The sequence below is a fragment of the Bidens hawaiensis genome, unplaced genomic scaffold, assembly GCF_021521415.1.
Source record: "Bidens hawaiensis isolate Kalapana, Puna unplaced genomic scaffold, B.hawaiensis_p1.1 tig00012487_1, whole genome shotgun sequence".
NCBI lineage: Eukaryota > Viridiplantae > Streptophyta > Magnoliopsida > Asterales > Asteraceae > Bidens > Bidens hawaiensis.
The window spans coordinates 67,522-81,794 of NW_027492023.1; positions in this window are offsets into that span (position 1 = coordinate 67,522).

Here is a 14,273-nt window from a genome sequence, read left to right on the forward strand (position 1 = left end):
CCTTACGGAACGTTTGCTTACAAACGTATGCCGTTCGGACTTTGTAACGCTCCGGCCACATTCCAGAGGTGTATGGTGGCCATTTTCCATGATATGATCGAGGACTCCATGGAGGTGTTCATGGACGATTTTTCCGTATTTGGGAGTTCCCTCGATCATTGTGTATCAAATCTCGAGAGGATGATGTCCCGCTACGTTGACACCAACCTAGTCCTTAACAGGGAGAAGTGTCATTTCATGGTTCGCGAGGGCATTGTTCTAGGTCATCGGATCTCAAGTGCGGGGATAGAGGTTGACCGGGCAAAGGTCGAGACCATTTCTAATCTTCCCCCGCTTTCTTCTGTGAGATCAATTCGTAGCTTTCTAGGTCATGCCGGGTTCTACCACCGGTTCTTCAAAGATTTTTCTAAAATTGCGAGACCCATGGCGGAACTTTTGGAGAAGGATGCTCCATTTGTTTTTTCTAAGCAGTGTATCGAGGCGTTTAATCTTCTAAAAGACAAACTCGTTAACGCCCCAATCATGGTTGCTCCCGACTGGTTGATACCATTCGAGTTGATGTGTGACGCGAGCGGGTTCGCAGTCGGAGCAGTTCTTGGACAACGGAAGGATAAACACTTCCATCCGATCTACTACGCGAGCCGGACCTTAAATGGTGCACAGGAAAGCTATACCACCACCGAAAAAGAGCTTTTAGTTGTGGTGTTCGCTTTCGACAAATTTAGGTCCTATCTAGTTTTATCCAAAACGATTGTTTATACGGATCATGCCGCTATTAGATTTCTTTTCAGCAAGCAGGATGCTAAGCCTCGTCTTATCCGATGTATCCTGTTGCTTCAAGAGTTCGATATAGAGATCCGTGATAAAAAGGGGGCCGAGAATGTGGCGGCTGATCATCTTTCACGTCTAAAGGGAGTTGATTTAGGAGATTCGGGAGTTAGGATCGACGATCGTTTCCGACGGAGAGTCTGATGTTTGTTACTACACAAGAGGAAGGTTTTCCATGGTTTGTTGATTTCGCGAACTATCTCGCTGACGGATACCTCCCAAGGATGCCTTACCAGCAAATGAAGAAATTCTTTGCTGACATCAAATTTTACCTTTGGGACGATCCATATCTTTTCCGCATTGGTGTTGATCAGCTTATTAGAAGGTGTGTAGATGTCAAGGAAGGATGGCAAATTTTGAGCCATTGTCATGTGGGACCGACTGGAGGTCACCACGGTGTGAGCTCTACGGCAAAGAAAGTCTTTGATTCTGGTTTTTACCGGCCGTCTATCTTTAAGGATGCTCATCTGTTCGTTAAGAGTTGTGATCGTTGCCAGCGTGTCGGCAACATTTCTTCGCGAAACGAAATGCCCCAGAATGCCATTCAAGTTTGTGAGGTTTTTGATATATGCGGTATTGATTTCATGGGACCGTTTCCATCTTCGTGTGGAAACAAATACATACTCGTGGCCATCGATTACGTGTCTAAGTGGGTTGAGGTCAAAGCTCTACCCACCAATGATGCCGAGTGGTAGTCCGTTTTCTAAAAAGTCAATTTGCTTGTTTTGGATTCCCGAAAGCCTTGATCAGTGATCGAGGTACTCACTTCTGCAACTCGCAGATGGATTAGGCGTTGAAGCGTTATGGGGTCACCCATCGGCTTGCGACCGCCTACCACCCACAGACTAGTGGGCAAGTAGAAGTGAGTAATCGGGGAATCAAACGTATTCTCGAGAAAACGGTTGGTTCAAATCGTCGGGATTGGCCCGACAAATTAGATGACACTCTGTGGGTCTTCGGTACAGCATATAAGACTCCGACTGGTTCCACACCATTTCGGATGATTTATGGGAAGGCTTGTCATCTTCCTGTTGAATTGGAACACCGCGCTTCATGGGCCCTTCAAAGGGTTAATCTTGATTTACCCGCCGCAGAGGGTAATTGTTTCCATCAATTACACGAATTAGAGGAGCTCTGGGATCACACATATGCACAATCATTTCGGTATAAGGAGCATACGAAGGAACTGCATGACATGAAATTGAATGGTAATAAGCAGTTCAAGTGTGGGGATAAGGTTTTACTGTATAACTCACTGTTGAGGTTATTCCCGGGAAAGTTGAAATCCCGATGGTCCGGACCGTTCACGGTCACTGAGGTTTTCCCGTATGGCACGATTGAGATACAAGATCGAAGCGGGAAGTTTAAGGTGAACGGCCATAGATTGAAGCACTACATAGGAGAGCCGATAACTGATCAGACAGTCGAGGTGTTCTACCTTGACTCATTCACCGAGGAATAGTCATGATGGATGCATCACTCGGGAGACAGCCGAGTTGTAGAGTTTGTATTATGATTCTCTTTATTATCTGTTTTTATTTGTTTTATTTTTATTTATATTTAAAAAAAAATCAAAAACACAAATATATGTTTATTTTTTATGTTTTTGTTTTATGTTTTGTACGCCGCTACATGCGAGCGAGTTTGGGTTGTTACAGGTATTATTATGCGCATGGTAGCTCTGATGGCGTTTTGGAACTGGTTCACCCGAGGTTGCGGCCGCGAATGAAATGCTATACGGTCGTTCGTTCGAGTCATACACAGCTGATGAAGAATCTGCAACTAAACCAGGGGAGTAACCCGTTCCTATTTTAATTTCTGTTCTTTCAAGTTTTAATTTTATGCTTTACGCTTTATTTTTATTTTATTTCTTTTCCTTGTTCTCATCGAGGACGATTTCGTTCTAAGTGTGGGGATGGGAATTTATTTTACTTAGTTGTAAAAAAAAAAATTTAAAAAATAAAAAGTTTTCACTTGTTTTTCGTTTTCGTATGTTGTTTAAAAAAATGTCCATTGTTTTTAGTTTCTTTTGCATTAAAGTGGGAGATGATGATATTTATCGGAAATCGGTTTTTCAAACTACTAATAATATGAGATAAATAAAAGAAAACACACTTAACTTGGGATGTGTCGGTAGGCTCAGCCTTGAAAATGAAAGGGCAAATTTGATAAAACGGTTAAACGGAAATCTTTTGTGGGTAAAGCGTTTTGTCCGTGGAAAATAAGCAATGAAAGGTCGGGCCATACTCAAGCCTCAAATTTTGGTATGAAAAAGTGGAAGTATCGTGAGTTTTTAAAAATTTGAATACGTTATCATATGATGCTTGGGTAGGTTTAACGTTAGAGTATGCCGTGTAGCCTGTGATATAAATCTTAAACTGCTAGTTTAGTGTTTTACACCTCATTAGCGTATGGTTTATAACCTTAAATCCTGTATTGATGGGATGCTTCGGGTCCGGAGACCATGGGTCTGTATGCAATCTATTCATTTGGGTATTCACAATTCCTAAGTGGGGTTGTGGATATTTAAAATAAAGCCAAAGAGCAAACCCTTATAAGTCTATAAACATGATCACAAAAAGTACAAAAGTATAAATACACTACAGACTTGATCATCCACGCTGTTAGCCATGTGGGGTCCCCTTGCTCGCGTCTCATTACCATTAAGAAACGGACCACAAGGGACACGCTACATGTAAGCCCTACAGATGAAATTTTGCATACTCACCTATGGTGATGGATTTGGGGTATTGCTTGATAACGGGGGTATGTCATGTTGTGGGGAACACTAGCTATTAATAAATTGAACCTTAATCGTACCTAATGGCTGCTTGGTAGACTTTGATGCTTAAGCTTAGGTGGATAAACAATACCCTTGATCGTCTTAACTATTCATAAATATTAAGCAACAAAGTTTTAATTCTGCTAATTTTGAGGTTTAAGTCAAGTTGGGGTAGTCTGGTCCGGTAAAAGCTGAAAATAAGCGGGTCTTAATTGTGTAAACCACTAAGTAATATTATTGTCGGATCTTATTTGTCCCGGTAAAGATTAAGGCATGGGTTTAGGTGGACAACAATATCGATGATCGCGGTTTTTGCGTTTTGCTGAGCTTTAAAATCTAACCTATATGTTTGATTTGACTTTGATTTTCAGATTCTGATCCAACTGCAGTCAAATCTTTTTCAGGGACGAAAAAGTCTTAAGTGTGGGGATGTATGATGTGTTGTATAACACACTTACTTTACTTATGATTTTATCATGGTTTTTATGCTTAATTGTTTATTTTATGAAAGTATTGGGGGTTAAGTGCAATAATTTACAAAGTTTAAATGTTAATTGTAGGTTTATGAAAAATGGTGAAAAAAGAGTTAAGTTGGAAGACTCTAGGGGTCTTTTTGGTCAAGTTTCAAAACTACAACTCAAGACCCGACCCAAGCCCACAAGCTAGAAGCCTTACATGATATTATATTAAGTTAATTAACTTAATTTTCTGCCATAGAACAGCCCTAAATCCCGAAATTCAGCAGCCCCAATTCTGCCCATATTTGCGATCGGCAGCAAGGGAGAAGAAAGAAGAAAAAGCTTGTGGCGGCTTGGGTTTGGTGGTTGTGACGGCTGGAGAGGAAGAAGAACACCAAGGAGAGTCTTGTGCAGCTGCTAGGCATCATCTAAACTCATAATCTCAGCCATAAATCATAAGTATTCATTCATAAACTTTATCTCTTGTTCAAGAACCCTAACTAGTTGAACTTGATCTTTTTGTTGGATTGTTTTGCAAGTAACTTAGAGATTGACTTGTGTTTGATTGTTCTTGATCATTGAATGAGTTTTCTTATGTTTATGATGAGTTATATGATGTTTAATTCGAATGTATGCTGCTGTCTAAACTTAATGAGTAGCTAATCTTGTTTGTTCTACCTAGGTTTGATGAATATTGTTAGGTTTTGACTAGTAATATGGATTGTTAATGATCATGGCTTAAATTGTTAATGTAAAGTTTGATTTAACAGTAAATTAGATTGTGTTTAGTGGCTGTGTTTTGTTTGATTATACCTAATAACCTCGTGCTTTAATTAATTGAATTGGTTTTGATTAGTTGTTGCATGTTTAAGGCTCTTTACTTTGTGTTTAGGGTTTATTTGCGGGAAGTACAACCGTAGGGATAAGTTGGTAAATTAATTAGATAAAATCAGTTGTGAAACACCTTCTTAGAGACCGAGAGGTGATAAGAAGTAAACTCGTCTCATTACTTTTACCTGTTAGAATTAAGATCGCGCGAGAGCGGGTTTTGTTCTTGTCGGGTTTGGGTGTTTGAGCGATTAGTTGGTCTAGTTTAAGTTAAGTTGAATTGTTCCTCTATCCTTGGTTGCGTAGTATTCGTTTCCATTAGGCTAGTGTGTCGGTGAGACCGAGCGGTGAGTCGGCATTAGAACACGTTAATAATTTGTTTTCCCGGTTTGTTCTTAAAATCAACTAAGATAAGTTAGAGTTTGTTAGTGAGACCGAGAGGTGATGTGACCTTCTTGAGCGAACCTTAGTTGTGTCATCCTTTAGAACCGGTGTCGTGAGAGTTTTCAATCCATTGTCTTGTCATCTCCTTCAATATGATTCTTACCTAGGTAGACGTTTTTATCACTGCAGTCAAAGTTTCTGAAGTTTTGTCAAAAGTTTTCATTTAGTTAAGTTAAGTAGTTAAATCAAATCTAAAAAAAATCAATTAAATATTTTGGTGAGTCTTGGTTAGAGTTTAGTGATTATAAACGTTTTCACGTGTCTTCGAGTTCGATATCCGGTCTTTCCTCATCTGTGCTATACGCGACCGGTACAATTGCCGTTTGTGTGAACCAGGATAGATTGTTTGGTTTTTAAAGCTTAGTTGCGACTTGTGTTTTATTTATATATATATATTTTCGCACAAAAAGTGGATATGGAAGGGTAGGATCTAGGATCCTTAGGCATTAGCGGTAGGATACTTGATCCTTTTACTAATACTTTTTTTTTCTTGTACAATTGATAACTTTGCCTTGTTATCTTAGCTTCCTGGAGTTGAAGAGAAGGTCAAGAGATTCCTTGCACTGGATCCTAACATTAGAACTTTTCAAGCCAAGTTCGTAGAAGCTTTTCAGGAATCAAACTCAGAATCAAACATGTCAAGTAAGTATCTTCAAAACCAAGTTTAATATAAACTAAAAAATGATTGAAAACTTATCTGTGAATCCTTGCTTATAGGTGCCCAAAAGTCCGGCAAGTCCGTATCCAAGTTCTCCCTCGAAGACATTGACTTTATGTTCGTGAAAAAGGAGACTCTGAAGTCCACTCTAATGTACGAGCCACATCCAGTCACAACCCGAGCCAAGTCAGGAGCCAAAAGGAATAAAAGCTCGGAACCCGAGAACCCCTTTTGACACCGAGAAATAGTTTCTCGAAATGCTCACTGCTGTAAGGATCCTTTATCCTCATAGCCTTTATCAATAGATCAAGTATTCTTCTAATCTCGTTTTCTTGTATAGGCTGTTAACTCTGCTCGAAGCCTCCATGAGAAGATCATTGGAGAATACGAGGAGACTCTTGCTGGGATGAGGTCCACAGCCGCCGCGATGGATAAGGGACTCACCAATATGACCAAGGAGAAGAAGCAAGCCGAGGATCATGCATCCACAATATTTGTTCAGATGCAGGACGAGATAACCCCTGCTACCAACGAGGCAAAGATCTGGGCGGCCAAATCAGTTCTTCAGGCCATGATCAAATTGGTGAGTGAGGCTAATGATCCAGCTTTTGATAAATCCTCATGGGACATAGCGTAGTGGAAACAATCTTTGGAACATTTGTGCTGAGGCAAGGATGAAGAGGATGCTGAAGCAGCGGATGGAACCAGAGCTGGAGCGAGTAGATCGAAGGATGTGAGTGAGATGGACGAGGGGAAGGAAGCTGCAGCAACTGGTGAAGAGCCTGCTGTTTATTTTGTTTGGTTATGTTTTTATGGATATTGGATAATGGTCTGTAATGGATAATAGTAACTAGGATAATGGATCTATGATCCTTAAGACAATATCCAGGGGTAGCAAAGATGGATGGATCCTCTGTTTGTGGGGATGAAGCCTTCGATGCCCCTGTCTTTATTTTCCTGCACTCTTTTAACTGTTAGTATCGCTTGCTTAACCCGGGTGGATGGTCCATCTTTTGAATGGTGAAGTCCGGGTTAAGGTTTTTGGGTAAGTCCAAGTGACATAATAATAGTTTAAATCTTTTGACTATTCACTTGTTATTTGTTATTTTGAAAGTAAGTTTGATACAACTTTAGTCTTGTTGAAAGTTTTGAGAAATATTCTTTAGCAAAAAGGCTTTTAGGATAGAATATCCTTGTAAAAACGAATTAAGGATCTTGGATCCTTTCATAAAAGAACTTATAAAGATTTAAACCAAGTAAATTTTATTAACAAGTAGAAGTCATACCATAAGATCTAATTAGACCTGGGTTACTATAAGTATTGATCCTTCCGTGATTCTTGTAAAGCTAAATTAAGGATCTTGAATCCACAAGTGTTGTTGCTTCTGTAATCCTCATATTTGAACTTAGGATACCTGATGCAAATAACTTATGAAATTAACTGGGATTAACCCAAAAAACTAAGGACAAGCCCATAAGATAAACCGGGGACAATCCCGTGCAACTGGGGACTAGCCTATGTAACTGGGGACAAGCCCGTGAACTGGGGACAAGCCCAAATAACCTGGGGACAAGCCCAAAAACTGGGGACAAGCCCAAACTGGGGACAAGACCAAAAACTGGGAACAAGCCCAAACTGGTGACAAGCCCAAAAACTGGGGACAAGCCCAAACTGGAAACTAGCCCAAACATACGGATGTTAACTGAGGACTCGCCCAAACAGGGATTTAGCCCAAACGTAAGTGACGTGAAAATGCCAAAACCTTAATAAGCATGAAAATGCTAGAAACCTTTGTCTTGAGATAACATGAAAATGTTATAAACCGGTGGCATGGTACGTCTACCATAAATCGTAGGATCCTCCATATAGCCGAAGACAATGAAATTGTCAGCCAGTTAGCGTGTACTGGTCCCGCTGCCCCGGACTATACGTTGGATAACGTGCGCTCCATGCGAGAGTGTAGAAACTTTAATTTATAAGAAAGGTGAAAACCTTTAAACCTTGGAAGATATGACCTTCGGGGGTCATACCTTAATCGTGGGCTAGGCCAAAGGAAATAGTAAAATACCTTAAATGTGAAGGAGAGGTGGCCAACCTCTTGATCATTAGACATTTTACTAGTATCCTGCATTGTTACTTAAAACTTGGAAAAAATAAACGTTAAGAATATATTATCCTTAAATTAATAAGAATCTGAAAGGAATAAGTGACCAGATAGATATTACCAATTTTAGGATCCTTGATCCTATAAGGATACTCGATCCTGATAAGAAAAATTACTTCTTGAGGTGGATAGCATTCCATGCTCTTGGTAGCCTGTTGCCTTCCATAGTCAGCAGGTGATATGCCCCCTTTCCTGCCTCTGATTCGATCAAGTAGGGGCCTTCCCACTTAGGTGCTAGCTTTCCATCTACCGGATTGGTTGTATTTTGGAAGGCTTTCCTCAAGACTAGATCTCATTCTTGAAATCTTCTGATCCTTATACTTTTGTTGTATGCCCCGGCTACCCTTTGTTGATATGCTGCCATTCTGATTTTGGCTAGATCTCTCAGCTCTTCAACAATGTCCAAGTCTTTGAGAAGGATTTCATTATTGGCTTCAGGATCACAGATGCTTGTTCTGGCTGTAGGAACCACCATCTCTTTCTTGGATCCTAGTTTCTTCTTCAAGTTGTTGATGATAATCTTGTTACTTGATTCTGCTTGGCAATTAGCTTGAGGGTGAACTAGTGTAGAAGTAATCATCTTGGTGCCCCAACTGTCACAAAAGTTAGTAGTTCTTTTCCCAATAAATTAGGATCCATTATCACAAACAATTTCAGATGGGATACCAAATCTAGTTATAATGTTTCTTTTAATGAAGGATATAACTTTCCTTTCTCGGACTTGTATGAATGCTTCTGCTTCAATCCATTTAGAGAAGTAGTCTGTCATAGCAAGCATAAAGACCTTTCCGCCTGGTGCCTTTGGTAGCTTGCCAACAATATCCATTCCTCATTTCATGAAAGGCCATGAAGAGGATATAGGATACATCAGTTCTGCTGGCTGGCGAAGGATGTTTCCATGCTTTTGGAAAGCATCACACTTCTTTGAGTACTCCATTGCATCATTCTTCATTGTTGGCCAGAAGTATCCGGTCCTAAGTATCCTGGAGAATAATGATCTCCTCCCTGTGTGGTTGCCGCAATCGCCTTCGTGGACGTCTTGGAGTACCTCTTGTATTTCAGGATCCTCAATGCATCTCAAATAGGGACCTGCAAGAGATTTTCTATATACAATATCTTGTAAAATAATGAATTGTGATACCTTTAACCTGAAAGATTTAGGGTTTCCCCCATAGGAATTTCTCCATCTTGGAGGAACTTCTTGATTGGAAGGATCCAAGATCCTGCATTTGGAGAGGATGAAGGATCCTTAAGTTCTTCTGTGCAATCCACTATTACCTCCACAGCTTCCTTTTTTCCAATTGCTGAAGACAATATATGAATGATAGGTATCTTTACATCATCTGAGATCTTCAATGATGATGCTAAGTTTGCTAAGGCATCTGCCCTGACATTTTCTTCTCTTGGTACCTGTATGATACTAAACAACTCGAAGGATTTTGCTAATTCCTTCACAATTTCTAAATATTTAACCATATTCTCACATTTTACGGTATAAGAATCGTTAAAATGGTTAGTTATAAGTAAAGAGTCTATATAAACTTGAAGATACCTGATCCTCATCTGTTTGGCTAAGAGTAAACCTGCGATAAGTGCTTCGTATTCTGCCTCATTGTTGGTGGATTGGAATGCACACGCAATGGACTGGGTATTATGTCCCCCTGTGGCGATTTTAGTAGGATACCCAATCCTGTTCCTCTTACGTTGGATGCTCCATCAGTAAATAGGATCCAAGGATCCTTGGTTTCTTCTACTTGCTGAACCTCTAGGTCAGCTTCATTCTGCATGTCACTACTGAAATCAGCCACAAAGTCTGCGAGTGCTTGTGAATTAGTGGCTGTTCTGGGCTCATACTGAATATCATATGCACTCAGCTTCATATCCCACTTGGCCATCCTTCCTAAAAATTCTGGTTTTCTAAGCACATTCTAGATAGGATAATTAATTCTCAAAATGATAGTATGTGTTTGAAAATAGTGTCTCAACTTGGTTGAGGCCATAATCAAAGCAAGAATTAATTTTTCAAGCCGAGAATACATGACCTCTGCATCTAAGAGGCTTTTACTTACATAATATACCGGGTGCTGTTGTCCCTCGTGATCCTTAGCCAGAACAACACTAGCTGCATTACCTGACACAGCTAAGTACATGGATAAAGGCTCACCATCTAATGGTTTAATCAAAGCGGCGCTGAGGATAGATATTACTTAAGAGCCTTTAGTGCATCCTCATTCCTTTGAGTCCATTCAAACTTTTTAATTTTTCCTCAAGATATCAAAGAAGTCTTTGCACTTCTTTGAGGATCTGGAAATGAATATGTTGAGAGCAGCTATTCTTCCCATCAGTCTTTGGACATCCTTAGCGTTCACAGGAGATTTCAAGTTAATGATGGCTTCTATCTGCTTGGGCTTGCTTCTATTCCTCTCTTGGTCACCATGTATCCTAGAAATTTCCCAGCCTTAACACTAAAATGGCATTTTGACGGGTTCAGTTTCATATTGTACTGATCCAGGATATTGAATGCTTCTTCAAGATCTCTTAGGTGATCCTCAGCTCTCTTCAACTTCACCGCCATGTCATCTATGTAGACTTCCATGGTCTTGCCTAACTGATCCTTGAACATCATATTGACCAGTTTTTGATATGTTGCCCCTGCATTTCTTAGTCCAAATGGCACAACAATATAACAGTATATGCCGGTAGGAGTTATGAATGCCGTATCCTCCTGATCAGATGGTTTCATCTGAATATGTTGAAATCCAGAGGAAGCATCCATATATGTAAGCATCTCATGTACTGCCGTTGCATCCACCATGGAGTCTATATGTGGTAACGAGAAAGGATCCTTGAGGCATGCCTTGTTTAAATCAGTGAAATCGACACACACCCTCCACTTTCCATTCTTTTTAGAAACAACAACCACATTAGCCAACCATCGAGGATACTTAACCTCTCTGATCATACCGGCCTTAAGAAGTTTTTCAAGTTCTTGTATGATTGCGTTCCTCTCAGGAGTGAATTTCCTTCGCTTCTGATGGACGGGTTTAATAGAATGATCAAGGCCTAACTTATGAGTAATTACCTCCTTAGAAATACCTGTCATGTCTGAATGTCTGAAGGCAAATGTGGATTTTCGTCGATTTAGGAAGGATACTATATCCTCCTCGATCTCGTTTGGGATACTGGATCCTAGGAAAACTTTCTCGTCTGGATCCTCGGGATCTAAGGATACTTCTTTTATATCTCTCTCTCGATCCTCCAGCACGTTCCTTGGATGCTGCTGTGGTTGCTATGCTATCATCTGGTTTGCTATTGGCTTCATGGATGAAGAATAATAATTCTTGGCTTCCACTTGGTCACCATATATTCTTACTACTCTCCAAGGAGTCGGCAGTTTGATGCACTGATGGTAAGTCGAGGCTACAACCTTCATTCCATGTAGCCAAGGCCTGCCCAGAATAACATTGCAACAAGATAGGTTATCAATAACACAAAATTTTTGGTAAGAGTTTAACCCTTCAATGTATATTGGGAGTTTGATGTCCCCCAATGTTTTCTTGGTTTCGCTACTGAAACCAACTAGCACCGACGTCCTCGGGATGATCTCCGAGTCTGGGATATTCATTTTCTGGAGTACATCATGTTGGATGATGTTGGCCGAGTTTCCACCATCGACTAGGATCCTGCGCACATAATGGTTAGCAATAAACAAAGTTACAATCAAACCGTCGTGGTGAGGATACTGGATGCTTGTCTTATATTCTTCATCAAAGAAGATTCTTTTGTCAGTAGTTAAAGTTGTGGATATGACTGGTCGTTCCCCATTCTCCAGCTTGGTTACTTTGGCGTGCCTTTTTGCCCAAGAGAAAGAAGTTCCGCATATATCTGAACTACCGGAGATGAAGTTGATCACTTTTGCATCTGGTGGGGGCGGAGTCACTTTTTGAGGGACCTCTTCAGGATCCTGGATCCTTGACATTTTTCTTCCCAAGAGTTCCTTAAAATGGCCCTTGCTTAGGCGGTATCCAATTTCTCTCCTTAAACCAATGCAGTCATCCATCGTATGGCCAAAATTCTCATGGAACGCACATCATTTGGATTTATCTCTGAAGGTCGTTGACTTCTCGTTCTTCTGAGGCTACCTTGCTTTCTCTCCTAGATCCTTCATGGCACAAATCAAGCCATGTGTATCCACAGAGAAGCAATAATCTGAGATGCTTGGGTAATCTTCATCATCATCTCCTTCTTCAACTGCTCGAACGTTTTGATTGTTGAATTTGGAGTAAGGCTTCGAGTTGTTGTTCTTGAACGAAGATCCTTGTTTCTTGTCAGGAGATTCTTGCTTCGTTTGAGCCCCTTACCTTTCTTGGATCCTTTTTGTCATCCTCCAGCAATCTAAGTGCCCTATTCCTTACTTCATCTAAAATCCTGTAAGGAGTCATCACAAGATCTTCATAAAAGGGGGAGCCCCTATTTAGCCCCATCTTGAAGGCTTCCACAGCCGTAGCCATATCAAGACTAGGGATCTCTAGGGCCTCCCTACCAAACCTCTTGAAAAAATCCCTATGGGATTTATCATTGGGTTGGACAACTCTATATAAGTCATTAGTTAACTTTTCAAATTTCCTACTGCAAGAAAATTGGCCGTTGAACAAGTTACCTAAATGTGAAAAAGAAGTAACAAAAAATGGAGGAAGAGTTAGCAGCCATTTTAATACATATCCTATTAGTGTGGATCGAAATCCTTGCATGGACAAGCCTCCTTGAGTCTTTCTGGAATTGGATTGATCTCCATCCTCTCCATGTATTGAGCTACATGCTCTTCGGGATCAGTTGTTCCATCATACACCTTCATGTTGGGGGTCTAAAATCGTTTTGGGATTTCAACATCACAGATAGGTGGAGCAAATCTGGACAACTTGTGGCTTCCTATGGTATTTCAGGGATTAGACGGACCACCCCTGATACACTGGATATCATATCCTTAAGTTTCTACAGTTCCTTAGCCAAAGCTGGGTTGATACCTACATCCTGCATGGAACCACGATTATCGTTTAAGGATAAAGGATTATATATGTTACCTCTTTGTTGCGTGAATGTCGGCATTCCAGAAAAATAGCTGAGGTAAGAAGCGTCTGCTACAGGAGTTGGCCCAGCAGAGGCAATGGTTTGCATGTGGATAATGTCTCCCTCATGGACCTCCAAAGACCTCTGATCCTTGAGGCTGGAAGTTATGGGATCCTTGGTGACACAACCTAGAGGATCCTGGTTGAAGGAACGATGATCCTTGATGAAAGATCGAGGATCCTTGAGGCTGCTGAGCCATTGACCCTGACTGAAGGATAGATGATCCTTGTTGAAAGATCGAGGATCCTTGAGCCTGTTGACCCATGGACCCCGGATTAAGGATGGATGATCCTTGTTGGAAAACTTAGGATCCTTGAGTTTGTTGACCCATGTATCCCGATTGAAGGATAGATGATCCTTGAGCAGGTTGAGCCAAGGATCCTGGAATGGTAAAATCCAGCATCCTAGGCATCAGTGGAGTTTGATCCTCCGCTGGCCTCTTAGTCCTCTTGAGGTCTTCTATCTCCCGAAGGATCATTTGGTTAGTCTTATTCTGCTGCTCCATGTATGATTTAACATGCAAAAACATAGCAGAAACATCATTGTTAGTATTAACCACCGAAGTGACAGCAGTGGTTTTCGGGCTCTGGAAGACTTGTAGTTGCGTCTTGTTTCCAGCAGCAATAGCCCTTGGTGCTCCCGTGAGTGGAGGAGGCATTGGCAGTGAAGATCTTGTTGGGAGTGAAACTGATAAAGGTATAGTTGATGAAGCAGAAGATTGTTGAGAGGCCATTGGTGATGATGTGGGTATGAAAGGTTGAAAATTGATATGGAATAATCTGAATTATAGCACCAATTGCTCCACGGTGGGCGCCAAATTGTTTTGGTAAAAAATCTAACAAGGATAATGTAACCAAATTCGTTTGGTGAGGTTTAGTGCTAAATTGATAAGGAAAGTAATGAATCGGTTGCAAACACAAACACAAAGATTTGTTACGAGGAAAAGCCCTTGATCTTTAGAGGATCGCCGGCATAAAAACCCT